We start from the raw sequence: 12,581 nt of genomic DNA, 5'->3' as shown, positions 1-12,581 counted from the left end.
AGACCAAATGCAAAATGATGTTCAGTGAATCCTATTTCGCAACTGATTAACATTATCCAACAGCCTATGTGGACTAAGTCAAGTCAGCTGAAATAGTTGTACATTACTATACTTTAATTAAAGATTACAAAGTTACTTTTTTTTTCTCCAGAACAACATGCACCAATGAATTATTCATAATAAATCCAGGAACATGCATTAAGAAAGTAAATAAGATCAATTTTGATGTTGGCTTGAACATCTAAAACTATTGCATGTCTCTGCTTCAATTATGACTGATTCTTTCAAAGTTGGAGAATCTGGCGTGGAGAATAAGTCCATCAGGGATGAAAGGGTAGGTGTTTTTACAGCCCAGCTAATGTTATTTGCATGAGGGACACATTAGTGGCCTTTGCCATGAATAGTAGGATAGAGTGAGATGAGAAGGGTCAGATGAGACATCAGAGACCACGAGATGGACAGGATTTGTGCCAGTGTCCGGGGATTACAGTGCATTGAGCACACACAGTATTCTGAGTGACGGGGATTTAACCGTGGCCAGATAAATCCCAGGGTTGTGTATTTGTCAAGCGCTGAGCGTTGTTCGCGCAGAGCGGGCCTGTCGAACAGATGTGGGGTCATCCTGCGGTGTCTGTTAGTCCTGCGGTTAGTCCTTTAATAAGAGCATGGGGACACTGCTCACCACAAACTACAGGCCTGTAAACTCTGACTGCCTGGGAGTTTGCCACAGTACACACAGACACGGGGAATGTTAGTTTTGTCCCAAATAGTATTTGATATCTCAAGAGAATTTGGTAAATAAAGCGTGAAAAGAAGAACAGTCTGTTTTATTTTTAAGCTGATGGACAGAGAGAGCGGATCCTCGCATGGATGGAGTATTTCTGCATGTTTCCTCGGCTTATGGATTATGATGTTTTCAAAGAAATCTCTTTGAAGCCAAAAACACAAGTCAGACCTGCTATTTTTCTGAGTTTTGACAAGGAATGGGATTCCGATGAGAGCATCCTGAGCATTCGTGTGATTTGAGAGATGTGTCCGAGGAGCCGAGCCAGACTCCAGCTCTGATGAAAGATCACAGGTCACATGAAATCAACTTGAAGAATTTGGAAAGAAGAAATATGTTGAATGGTCTTATAAGCAAGAAAGGATGGTGTGCAGACATCATGTAATTTTTGTCTTTGCAGATATCAGACACCAGAGTTTTTTTTAATGATTTCAGTCCCATCAACCCTTAAGATACAATGGAAATATATAAAAGAACATTAAATTTTATGTGTATTAGGGGTGGTCTACATGAAATATCAAGTAGTGAAAGTCCTGCCATGTAATTTTTTTTTTTAAATTGTAAAAACAAATAAATAAATAAATTCCCCTAAGTTTACATTTAGATTACATGTGCTGTCATCTAACACTTACTTAATTTTCACCTTTAAAAACACTAATCATTTAATAACAGTTAAATTGACTCTTAAAATTAATCTCCATACTGATTACAATACTTTGTTATAATGCCTAAATTCACTTGTAGGATTTAGATATGTATAATATATTTTAGTTTTATTGTTTTTTATTTATTTATTAAAACAAAACAGTATAGAATTTTTATTACAAGCCATTTATTACTTATCAGCCCTAACATGAAAATAATTATTAGCTTCAGCTATATTTCTCAAGTCAAGAATCCTAGTGTATACTTCATCTTAAACCTATTCTAAACATAATTTTAAAATAGTTGTACTATTTAAACTTTTGCAAAACAAAAAGCTGAAAAAAGTTTTTTTTAAGTTAAAAGAACTGTTAAAATATATAGATATTTTCCTTTATGTATGTGTATAAATTGTAACCTAAAATGTTGATGTTGAAAATAAAAAGTCAACTAAGAAATTAAAATGAGGAGAATAGCTCTTAGCATTACTTTAATTCTAAAAATACTCATTCTGTCTCGCATACACACTGTCCACAACTCTTTTCAGAGTAGAAATACATTAAAATTCTCTAGACAAGCATAATTGCTGTGTCTGAAATATTGCAAATAACAGTAATTATCAGATATTACTTGTTCCGTGGAAACAGCCGCCGTGTCATTTTCTGTTTTGATTGCCGTGGTCAGATGTCTGCAAAAAGTTTCCGCCACTCAATTTACAATACAACAATAGAACATCTTTGTTTTGAGGATCTGTTTATGTTGGAGTTGAACTCTTTCACATTCTAATGGGATTTTCGTTCTTTCTCTCTTTCTTTTTTCAAAGAAAAGAAAGAAAACAAACAGAAGTCAGTGGTCTTTTGTTTCGGAATCTTAGTTTTGTTGATTTTCGACCCTTTTAAGTCCTCTGATATCCGGAAGTGTTTACAGTCTAATTACTGTCTGTGTTCAGCTCCCCTCTAGAGCTCCCAGCTGTGGAGCGGCTCGAGATGAAAAACATACGCGGGGGAAAGAGAGAATGAGAGAATTAATGGAGAGAAAGGGGGGAGAGGATGGATGTGTGTTGACAGTTGGAATGTCTCTGGTTCCGCAGGTCATGCAGAGATTCTGTCCCCTGAAAGTGATCCAGATGCTCTGGGCTTTGACTTGGGACCAAGAGGCGTCTCTTTCTCTCTCACACACACACACACACACAAAACCTGTGTGCCACAGCTTGCAGGGCTGAATACACACGAGGGAGGGGTGGCAGAGGGCCCTTGCGCACTGGGGATCCCCTTTTGCCAAAGACACAGGGGTAAGCAAAGGAACGCCCCTGCCGTGTCAGGATAACATTATTTCCATGTTGCTAACAACCTGTTTCAAATGGAAACCAGTTCAAGACTGTTTCTGACAAGGGCAGAGATTCACCCTTGCCCTTGTCTTTATAATTAAAGTGTCTGAATCTTAATAATGCAGACAAAATCACACGTCCTCCAACTAAAACCAGCAAATCAAACATACATTATCTGCAAAGAAGGTTAGAAAATCAGGAAATTACAGAATTTGGTGACTCTTTTGTAAAAAAATTTGTCTTTCAAATTTTTGAATATTTAAGACACACAGTTGGGTCCAAAAGTCAAAAAAAACTAAAAATGTTTTTTTTTTTTGTATCTATGTGTAGTGTGTGTGCGATGTGTATGTGACAGGGTTTTTTTTTGTTTTTGTGTGGGTTTTGTGGGTGTTTTCTTTGTGTTCCCTCCATCTGCATTTCTCCCACTGCAAATCTGCATCGCTGACATTTGCGAGAGATTTGAAGTGCGTCGCAAAGGTTGTCAAGGGATTAATCTCGTATCATGCTGTGGTGCAGAAAAATGGCCACTTCCAAGAATTAAACACAATTTACCCATCAAGCCTCCTTATTCTCCACCGCAGACAAGCATAAATAATATCTCTGCGGTCCAGATTCGCTAATTTACCAGCTTAAGCATCTCCTAAATGTTATTAGGGAAGCCGAGGAGCTTCACAGACCTCCTTCCGGCAGTGATTTGTTATCCGTGTGTGCTGTGCATATGAGTGTGAGAGAGAGAGAGGAGCGTACCTGACACCTTCTCCAAGCAGCCTGTAACCTCAAGGGCATGTACCCTGTGCTTGGCATCCACTCTTCTCTTCATCGTCCAACACATGATTGTCTCTGTCTCTGGCTGCTGAAATATCTGTATTCATTACATGCCTCTCTCATTAGTGTAATTTCATGTGCAGAGCTGAGTTCATTTGTTTAAAGTTTGTCTGACGCAACTTGTACATTTTGTAGTGTTTGCACACAACTGTGTACACTAAGATTCATTGAGTGAGCTGCCTACAGAGAAGTCAATATGGACATGTTCCTGAAGGCAGTTCCAAAAGTTAACTTACAGGTGCTTTTATAAACAGCTTACATTGCATTCATGGTATACATTTATACAATTCCTTTGCATTGCTAGTACCATGCTTTACTGTTTGAGGAATGTGTAACTCAGTTAGCTTACTCTAAATTTTAAGATGCTATACATCAAATTGTGAAGCAGCAGATGTAAACCAAAATAATGGAAGAAGCTAGAGAAATGCTGGTTGTAAACTTATGTCATTTTTAAAAAGTCTCAAAAGGGCCAGTATTGTGTAATTGAAAGTAGATTATTTTACTGAATCTTTATGTATTTTAATGCTACTGAGGTTTTAGAAACATATTCAAATCTGATTCTATTGAAATCAACTGCCAATAAAAGCCAACAACATTAAAAAAAAAACAATAGAAGCAATATCATTTTTATTCTCTTATTTTATTCTTTTATTCTCAGAGTATCGAGTTGTTAGTTTAGCAACATGCTAACATCAAACTTTATTGAAATCAACAAATTTATTAAATTAAAAAAAAAAAATTAAAACACATTAATATAGTTTGCTACATGTAAAAACTTAGCCTACAGTATATTTGTTTCTACTATTTTATTAATTTATTATTTTTATTTTATTTTGGTCATTAGAGTACCAAACAGTTATCTTCGCAAGACACTAATGAAATCAACTGAGGGTCAAAGTAATTTTTCAATTTTACCCAACATTTTACTATTTGTATGTAACTACTGAAAGCCATTGCAAGTCCAGATGATTTTGGCACTGAAATAGTTCACTGTAAAAAATTAACTATTTTATATTTACTGATATTTTTTGTACTGTCTCATGATTTTTATTTTTTTGTTATTCTATTAGCTTAGCAACATGTTAACATCTAATTCTAATAACTAATGGCTAATAATTGAGTCACGATCTGTTCAATTCCAAAAGGCGTTATTAAAAAATGTACATTGTAATTAAAAATAGATTATTGCTTATTAGTGTATCAAGCTGTTACTTAGCAACATGCTAAGTCAAGTCGAATCTCCAGTGCAGAGCGTTATTTATGTGTTGCGTGGAGTATGCTATCTATGTAGAGCATTTCTTATAGTAATCAGTAACAATGAGCTTTCATTTAAAGGTAAGGGTTACTAGGTAAAGTAGTAACCTTTTAGGTTTTTGGAACAGAGCCCTATTCTCCCTCTCAGACACATGTCCATCTTTGCATGTGTACACAGACTGTCTAGATCTCACAGTGTATGTTTATCAGGGTGCAACAGTGTGCATCCCTTGAGCAACAAACCTGTTATTATTCTGACAGTCCTGATTGGAGGCCATGCTGGCAGGCTGGCTTCTCTAGCAGGTTAGCAGTGGAGAGCTTAGCTTCACCTGCCAGCCTGTGTTAAAGAGGTGAAGACGTTTCCACTGACTGGCTTAGTGTCATACACGCAGGGCCTGTGTGTGTGTGTGTGTGTGTGTGTTCACTGGAGCCCTGTGGGGGTTTCCCACACCGTCCGTCCCTGTGTGAGAGAGGTGGAGCCAGGAGTCAAGTGCTGTCAGAGCACCTCACTGCATGGAGCAAGAGTCATGTGTAAGACATTTTTTAATTTCTTATCCAATCACAGTGCTTAGATTTGCAAGAATGGGTGGAGCATATCTTGAGTGACTGAAGACCACATGCTTCATCTGAGCCAATGGTCTCTCAGGAATCTGTTTTGATGATATTATTAGTGGTGCTTGGTAAGATATCTTCATCCTGCTAATAAGCCCAGCCAAATCTAAGTAGCCAGTCTCATAAACTGAGCATTACATTGAAGATTCAAACACAAATATGTAATGTTTTGTCATAAAAAGAAAAAAGGAAAGGGGATTTATAAGGTGCACATTTACTGTTTGAGACCACCTGTGTTCCAAATAAGTCCAGAAAGAACATTTTATTAAACCGTTCTTAAAAGAATATTTTAAATCTAAAAATCATTTTTTCAGCTATAAAGAACCTTTTGATCAATGGAAAGTTTCCATAGATTTTAAATATGAATCATGGACCAATGTAAAGAACCTTTATTTTTTAAAAGTGTAGATTATTATACTCTATTTCTATTATACTTGTTTTTCACACATTGAAATTATCGAAGTGGTTCGAAGTGGAAATGTGTTCTGTGTTCAAATGTGTTGAAGCTTTTTAATATAAGGTTTACTGTGTTCTCAGCAGGCTTATTATGAACAATAGAGGTCAATAAGACAATCGTAATAAGTTCACTGAACAAAAAAAAGAAAAGAAAAAAAAAGAAAACTATATGAGAGGCTAAAAACATTATGCATAAGCAATCGTTCAATGTCAGACAACATGATGGCTAGTCACCTTCAATCCACTCTCGGTTGAGATTACACATACCTGCGATCTCTTCGGGTCTCTGTTTCGTCCTGCAGACCGATCACCCTGGTGAGGTCATCGACTGACTCCAGCTGTAGGGTTAAATTACACTTGTTAATATCTTTCATCTCGACTTTTGAACAAACCTCACTTTTGACAGGCAAATGATCGGTAAATTGCTCTGTATCAAACAGATAAGGTTCCCGCAGTATGAGATCATCCCGCACCGTGTCTTTTCTTGATTCTGCTCAGTGTTGATGTGCCTGACGTTAATACAGTGAATTGGTACTCGAAATAGGATTCCGGGCAAAGGCTCAATACTTAGATAAAATGCGTTGTTTTTAGAGCTTTTCCCCCTTTTGGGACAAAACGCATGCAGGAGACAGGTGAAAAGTGACTTTGACACTTGCACGCGCGCACACGCAACCAGAGTGGATCGTTGCGTCTCGCGCCCACGCAGGCCTGGTTTTTCCCCTCGCCAAGTCACAGGGTGCCGGCGGGGTTCGAGGTGACAGCGCGGCATCAATATCACGCGCCGCCGACGCCTCCTTGCTCTCTCTGGCAGTGTGCACCTAGCCAACCTTTCTCTCTCTCTCTCAAACACACACATACAGACATACACACTTTCACTCCTCTCACCTTCAGTGCTGAGCGCTCACCATCTGCAGCGCTGCTAACACCCAGCCACTGCCAAAGCACAGGCCCCCGCACGGCCTAGTCACACACACACACACACAACATACGTGCAGTGCACATGCACGAACTGTTATATCCTCACACACTTTAGCACAGGCTTTTTCTCTACTAGTCTGAGACCACAGGCAGTCAACTGACCGACCCATGGATACTGCACATCACATGGATGAAATCACCAGTTTTGTTGAAATTGGCTGGTCTTGTGTTACTTTTCCTTCTGGCTATGCAAACCATTTCCCTACAAACTCTTATCCAGAGTGGGGGAAAAAAAGCATAGCACATACTAGAGAAGAAGATTCTTTCGGTGGAAAGACCGAAAGCGCATGTATGACCAAAGCGGAATGTTTTAGCTCTTACAACAGAAAAAAAGCCCCACAGGTTTATTTAATTATCTCTCAGTAATCGAGGTCCCAGGTGATCGTTCCCGAGAGGAGAGCATGAGGGCTTGATGATATTACACACTGAATTACGCTCTGAGTGTGATATTACTGTGAGAAATTTCACGTCTTCCAGGCTAAACGTCTTGTTGTGGAGTGTCTTAATTCATTTACTGCTGTTTGCTGCCTCGGTGCCCCTGAGCAGAGGTGAATTAATGGTGGTCATTTCTCGCCCTTCCTCATTCCATTAAACGGACATGGGCGCTCGCAGGCACCCGTCGAAGAAGAAAAAACTCCTTATCGCACAGGCCTCGAAGAGAGGAGCCCATGAAATGTGTAGTGGAGTTTAATGACTTATAATGAGATTCATAAAACATGGCTGAAATTACTTGAAAAAAGCGGCGGGAGAAAAAACGGTAAGGAAACGCGTTGACAGCAAGCAGGCTTGACATTTGGCCTTGTGTAATTAGGAATGTGCCAGCCTCCCTTCCCTCTAAATCTGGGCTCTAAATCATTATTCTCCACGGTGTTGACTTTGTCATGTTTCTGCGCTTAAGCTTTACCATTTCTGTAAATATTGCAGCCAAAATTACATTACAGTTTTTTTCTACCCCTTAATTGCTTGCCCTCCAAACACAATCTGCTTTGGCAGTACATAAGATGGTATAGGAGTTAACGGAGGCTGGAAGCTGGCACGCAAGCTGCACGCGCTCAGAAGAGGCCCGCTAAGAAGAGGAGATGAAGAGTTGAGAAGCTGGAGACAGCTGATCACACACACAAGCTGTAGAGCAGCAGGCAGATGCCATCAGAACACGGCTGTCTGTCAGCAAAACTGGCAGTACAGAGCAGCTGAGAGAGAGAGAGAGAGAAAGCTGAAACGTCGAGGGAAAGATGGAGTGAGGGTGACGGGAAGACTCGAGCGGAGACTGTAGGACCGAGTGGAGAGATAAAAATACCAATGTACAGGAAAACAAGGGAAGATGTGTCAATGGAGGGAAGTGACAGGGCACAGGGTGACTTTGGAGTGTGTGACAAGACTGTGCATGAAGGGAAAAAAGCTCAAGAATTACCGTTTTATTCCGTAATTGATTTGACAGTGGCCTCAACCTATTTAGATACTGAATATATAAAAAAGTTAATTGTAAAGAAAGTAAAACATTCGCAAAAAGAAGTTCGTTGGGTTTCAGTTTATAAAACAATAAATAAACTGTTATCCGTGAGATTATTTTAACACTGGGGGTCAAACTTGCAAAAATCTACAATTAAGTGAATAAAGCTCTAGCATCATTTCTTTGCAGATTCCACTTGTTTGTCTGTTTGTTTTTTTCTTTTATTTGTAATGTTTTAATTCAATGACATTTCATGCATGTTAAGTGTCCAAATCTCCAAACTAAGGTCAGTGCTGTCAAAACAATTAACATAGCGATTGAAACTGACTCTTAATTTGCCTAAACAATTTGGTTTCAGTGCATAATGAAGCACATTCTTTTCACATAACACGTTTCTTTTGATGTGGGTCAGATTCAGGTGTATTTTGCTTTTTGAGAGCACTGGCGTTAATTTAGAAGTGCGTAAAAGCACCTGAGAAAATCTGTATGAGAGAAACAAGTGGAAGACTGCAAAAATAGCTCATGCCTCATTTAAAATGCTGATACAAAACAGAAAAGAGAGCAATTTTAACTGGAGGGCCCCCATAGACATTGAAAAGGACAATATTCAGATCAGAGGAAATCATTAGTTTCTCAGTGCCCAATTGAATCTTTGTTTAGGCTGCATTCTTGAACAGTTGTAAACACAGAAGTGGGAAGAAATAGAGAAATTTGTAGAGTAGGCTAATAGAAAAAAAAATCTGAATTGATTATTATTGTTTGACTGTTTATTTATTCATTAATTCTGATCCAAATCAAATATTTTATATCGTGTGGTCCAAATATTTGAGAAAATCTGCATTTATTAATTCATCAATTCATTAAGGTCTCTCTATTATTATTATTATTATTATTATTAAACATATTATTTTTTAACAATATATTTATTTCCTTTTTCAGTTTGCACATTACAGCAGATTACACATTTAGTAACAATCATGTAAATACAGCAAACATTTTACACCCTATTCTCCCACCCATCACCCAATCCCCGAACAAAAGAAGAGAAAGAAAAAAAAAAATACAAATTAAATTAAAATTAAATTAAAATTGTAAAGATACCTAAATCAAGTAAAGAGCATTTCCCAAGTCTGTAAAGAAGATCATGATAATACCCTACTCCCTCAGAGCTTGTTGTAGCAGGCTACCAACATTAAGATTGTGCCTTAAGAAATTAGTAAAAGGTCTCCAGACATCTTCAAAAAACGTTTTGTTTCTTTTTGACAATATACGTGATCTTTTCCATTGACATGTTTGATGCCATTTCTTTGATCCACTTTTCAATTCTCGGCTCATTAATATTTTTTCCAATTAAGAGCAATTATTCGTTTAGCTTGTAAAATACACATTTCAATGAATCTGACCTCTTTGCTTTGTAAGAGAGGACTTATAGGATATATACCCAGAATAAAAAGCTTAGGATCCAGTGGTAATTTCTTTGACAGAATTTGGTCAATCATATCAATTATACATTGCCAAAAAGACTTCACTTTCTCACATTCCTATATATAGTGGTACAGTGTACCTTTTGCCACGCTTTATACAGGTATCAGGAATATTATCATTAAAAATTGTGCAACATAGCAGGAGTTATATATGTTTGCATCAGCCATTTATATTGTGTGAGTTTCAAGCTACTGTTGACTGTTTGTATCTGAGCCTTCTTGCATGCCTCATTCCAATCCTCTAGAGATATTTCATCTTTTATATCTTCTTTCCATAATCTTAGTTTAGATTCTGAGGATTCATTAGACCCAGATACAAACAATTCATTCAAAGAGGAAATTGAACCTTTATCATAATAGTGACCTATAATTGCTGCCTCTAATGGGGACATGACAGGAATATCTAATGAATGATTTTGAGATGTGGATATAAAGCTTCTAAGTTGTAGATATTTGAAAAAAAATCTTTGGAATGCCATATTTGGTTGAAATTTCTGCAAAGGACATAAATACTTCATCCTCATTGTACAAGTCTTGCACTTTCCTTAACCCCTTTTCAGCCCATATCTGAAACCCTGCATCAAATTTCCCTGGTTTAAAATTAACATTACCCCAAATAGGACTGAAACGTGACCATGAGGGGTTTATGTTCAAATATTTACAAGAATCGAACCAAATATTAATCACGTTCAATACAATAGGGTTGTCTGTGTTTTAGGTATTTGTGATCTGCCGAATACAGGTATAAGTGCAATGGTAATCTTGGTGTAACAGAACATGATTCCAAATCCATTCAGGAGGGTTTTCAGATGAGAAATAAAACATGATTGTATGCAATTGGGCTGCCCAGTAATACCACTGAATGTTTGGACATTTAAGTCCTCCTCGATCAAATGGTAGGTATAATAAGGGTAAAAATTAAATTAATTAATAAATAAAAAAATTCAGGTAAATTTTGGAAGTATATTCATTTTTAGAATATTTTTTCTTCCAATCATTGAGATCGGTAAAGATGTCCAGCATTCTACTGAACCTCAAAATTGGGTCATAAATTATCTGAGCAAACTTTTTCGCAATGAAGAATTTTTATACCCAAATGTAAAATGATCTGTTGAATCGGAGATAGAAGCATCATTTTGGTTATTTTTCCTCTCTGATGCATTAAGTAACATTATATTATAAGTACAATGATTTGAAATGATTAACTTTATATCCAGAAATTTTTCCAAAAGTCTCAATGAGATCCAGGAGTGCAGGGACAGAGCTACTCAGATTTGTCAGGGACAAGATAATGTCATCTGCAAATAATGCTAATTTATGTTCCAAATAAGTCTCTCGGATTCCATAAATATCATTATGCGCCCTCACTGCTATGGCTCTATTGCAAGGATAAATAATAAAGGTGAAACAGGACTCCCTTGTGGGCAACTCCTAGAGATACTAAAATATTTAGAGACTATATTATTGGTCAGAACTTCTGCGGTGAGCCCAGTACAAAGTAATCTAACCCATTTACAAAATGTATCACCAAAGCAAAGCGTCTGAGCACCTCAAATAAGTAGTGCCATTCGATGCGGTCGAAGGCCTTCTCTGCATCAAGAGAGAGTAGAGCAGTGTCTTTTGCCCCTCCCTGGCTATGTAAAATATTGAGCACTCATCTGACAATATGAAAGCCTTGTCTTTTTACTTTTTGTAAACCCTTGTTTTCACCAAAACTGCTTTCCTACATGGATAATGTCTTTCCATTAATGTCATGAAACTGCTCTCACCATTTCTCAACTTCTCTTTAGTTCCCTCATTATATTCACCTTCCCTTCGGCTTCATTTAATGCGCGCTCTGAACCGCACTTTCCCCAACTTTTTTTTCCTAAGAGGCTGTTGAAAGGGATGTCATCAGGGGTGGAGAATCTCTGTGATTGTTTTTGCGAGGGGTGGACATGGAGTTCTTCCGCATCAGTTTTTGGGAAGGGTTCTTCTCAGCGTCCCGCTAAGCCGCTAGCTCTCGGACTCTAATCCCTTCAGCCAGTGGGGAGCGATGACACTCCATAAATACCAATAACAAATAATGAAGCATTGCTTTATCTGTGTGATGGGAGCCGAGTTAATCTGTGGACCACTCTTGACACTCAATTAAAAGTGAAGAATGTGTCCCTCTCAGAGTTTCGGAGGAGTTCAAGGGTGGACCGCACTCTCAGACACGCTTGCTAAATACATGGAGATGAGAAGTTCGGTGACATGTTGGGACCTCAAGAGCCTTTGGCTGCCTTGTTTAGCTTAGTGCCGCGGACTTGATACGAACAAACAGAGAGGAGTCGAGATAGAACCTTAAATTGAGACTAGCTGAAGCAAAAACAGGATGGCTAAAAACTGGATGTAATAAATATGAATGTGTCAGGGGAACACTGTGATGGATCAAGCCAGAACATAAATTAGGCTACATAAGGGAATATTTCTCAATCAGTTTCTACATAGGCATTAGGCAATAGTGGAGTATGTTGTCACAGAGTCCGCCATGAAACAATGTATTTTAAGCACAAATGCAAACTATGGAGAATTATGAAACAAAATTCATTAAAAAAAAAACAGAAATCTAGCCAGTAACATTTAAAAACAGTTTTTAGCCAACAAATTTTGTAATTAATAAATCTTAGAAATTACAATAACATTCAAAATGCATGTGAGGAAAAAGGTGAAATACATCATGAAGATATATATAGTTTAAATGAGTGGTTCTCTACCGGGGGGCCCGGGGCCAAACTTCCAATAAGG

Source organism: Cyprinus carpio, chromosome B4 (assembly GCF_018340385.1).
Source record: "Cyprinus carpio isolate SPL01 chromosome B4, ASM1834038v1, whole genome shotgun sequence".
Taxonomy (NCBI): domain Eukaryota; kingdom Metazoa; phylum Chordata; class Actinopteri; order Cypriniformes; family Cyprinidae; genus Cyprinus; species Cyprinus carpio.
This window is presented reverse-complemented; position numbering follows the sequence as displayed.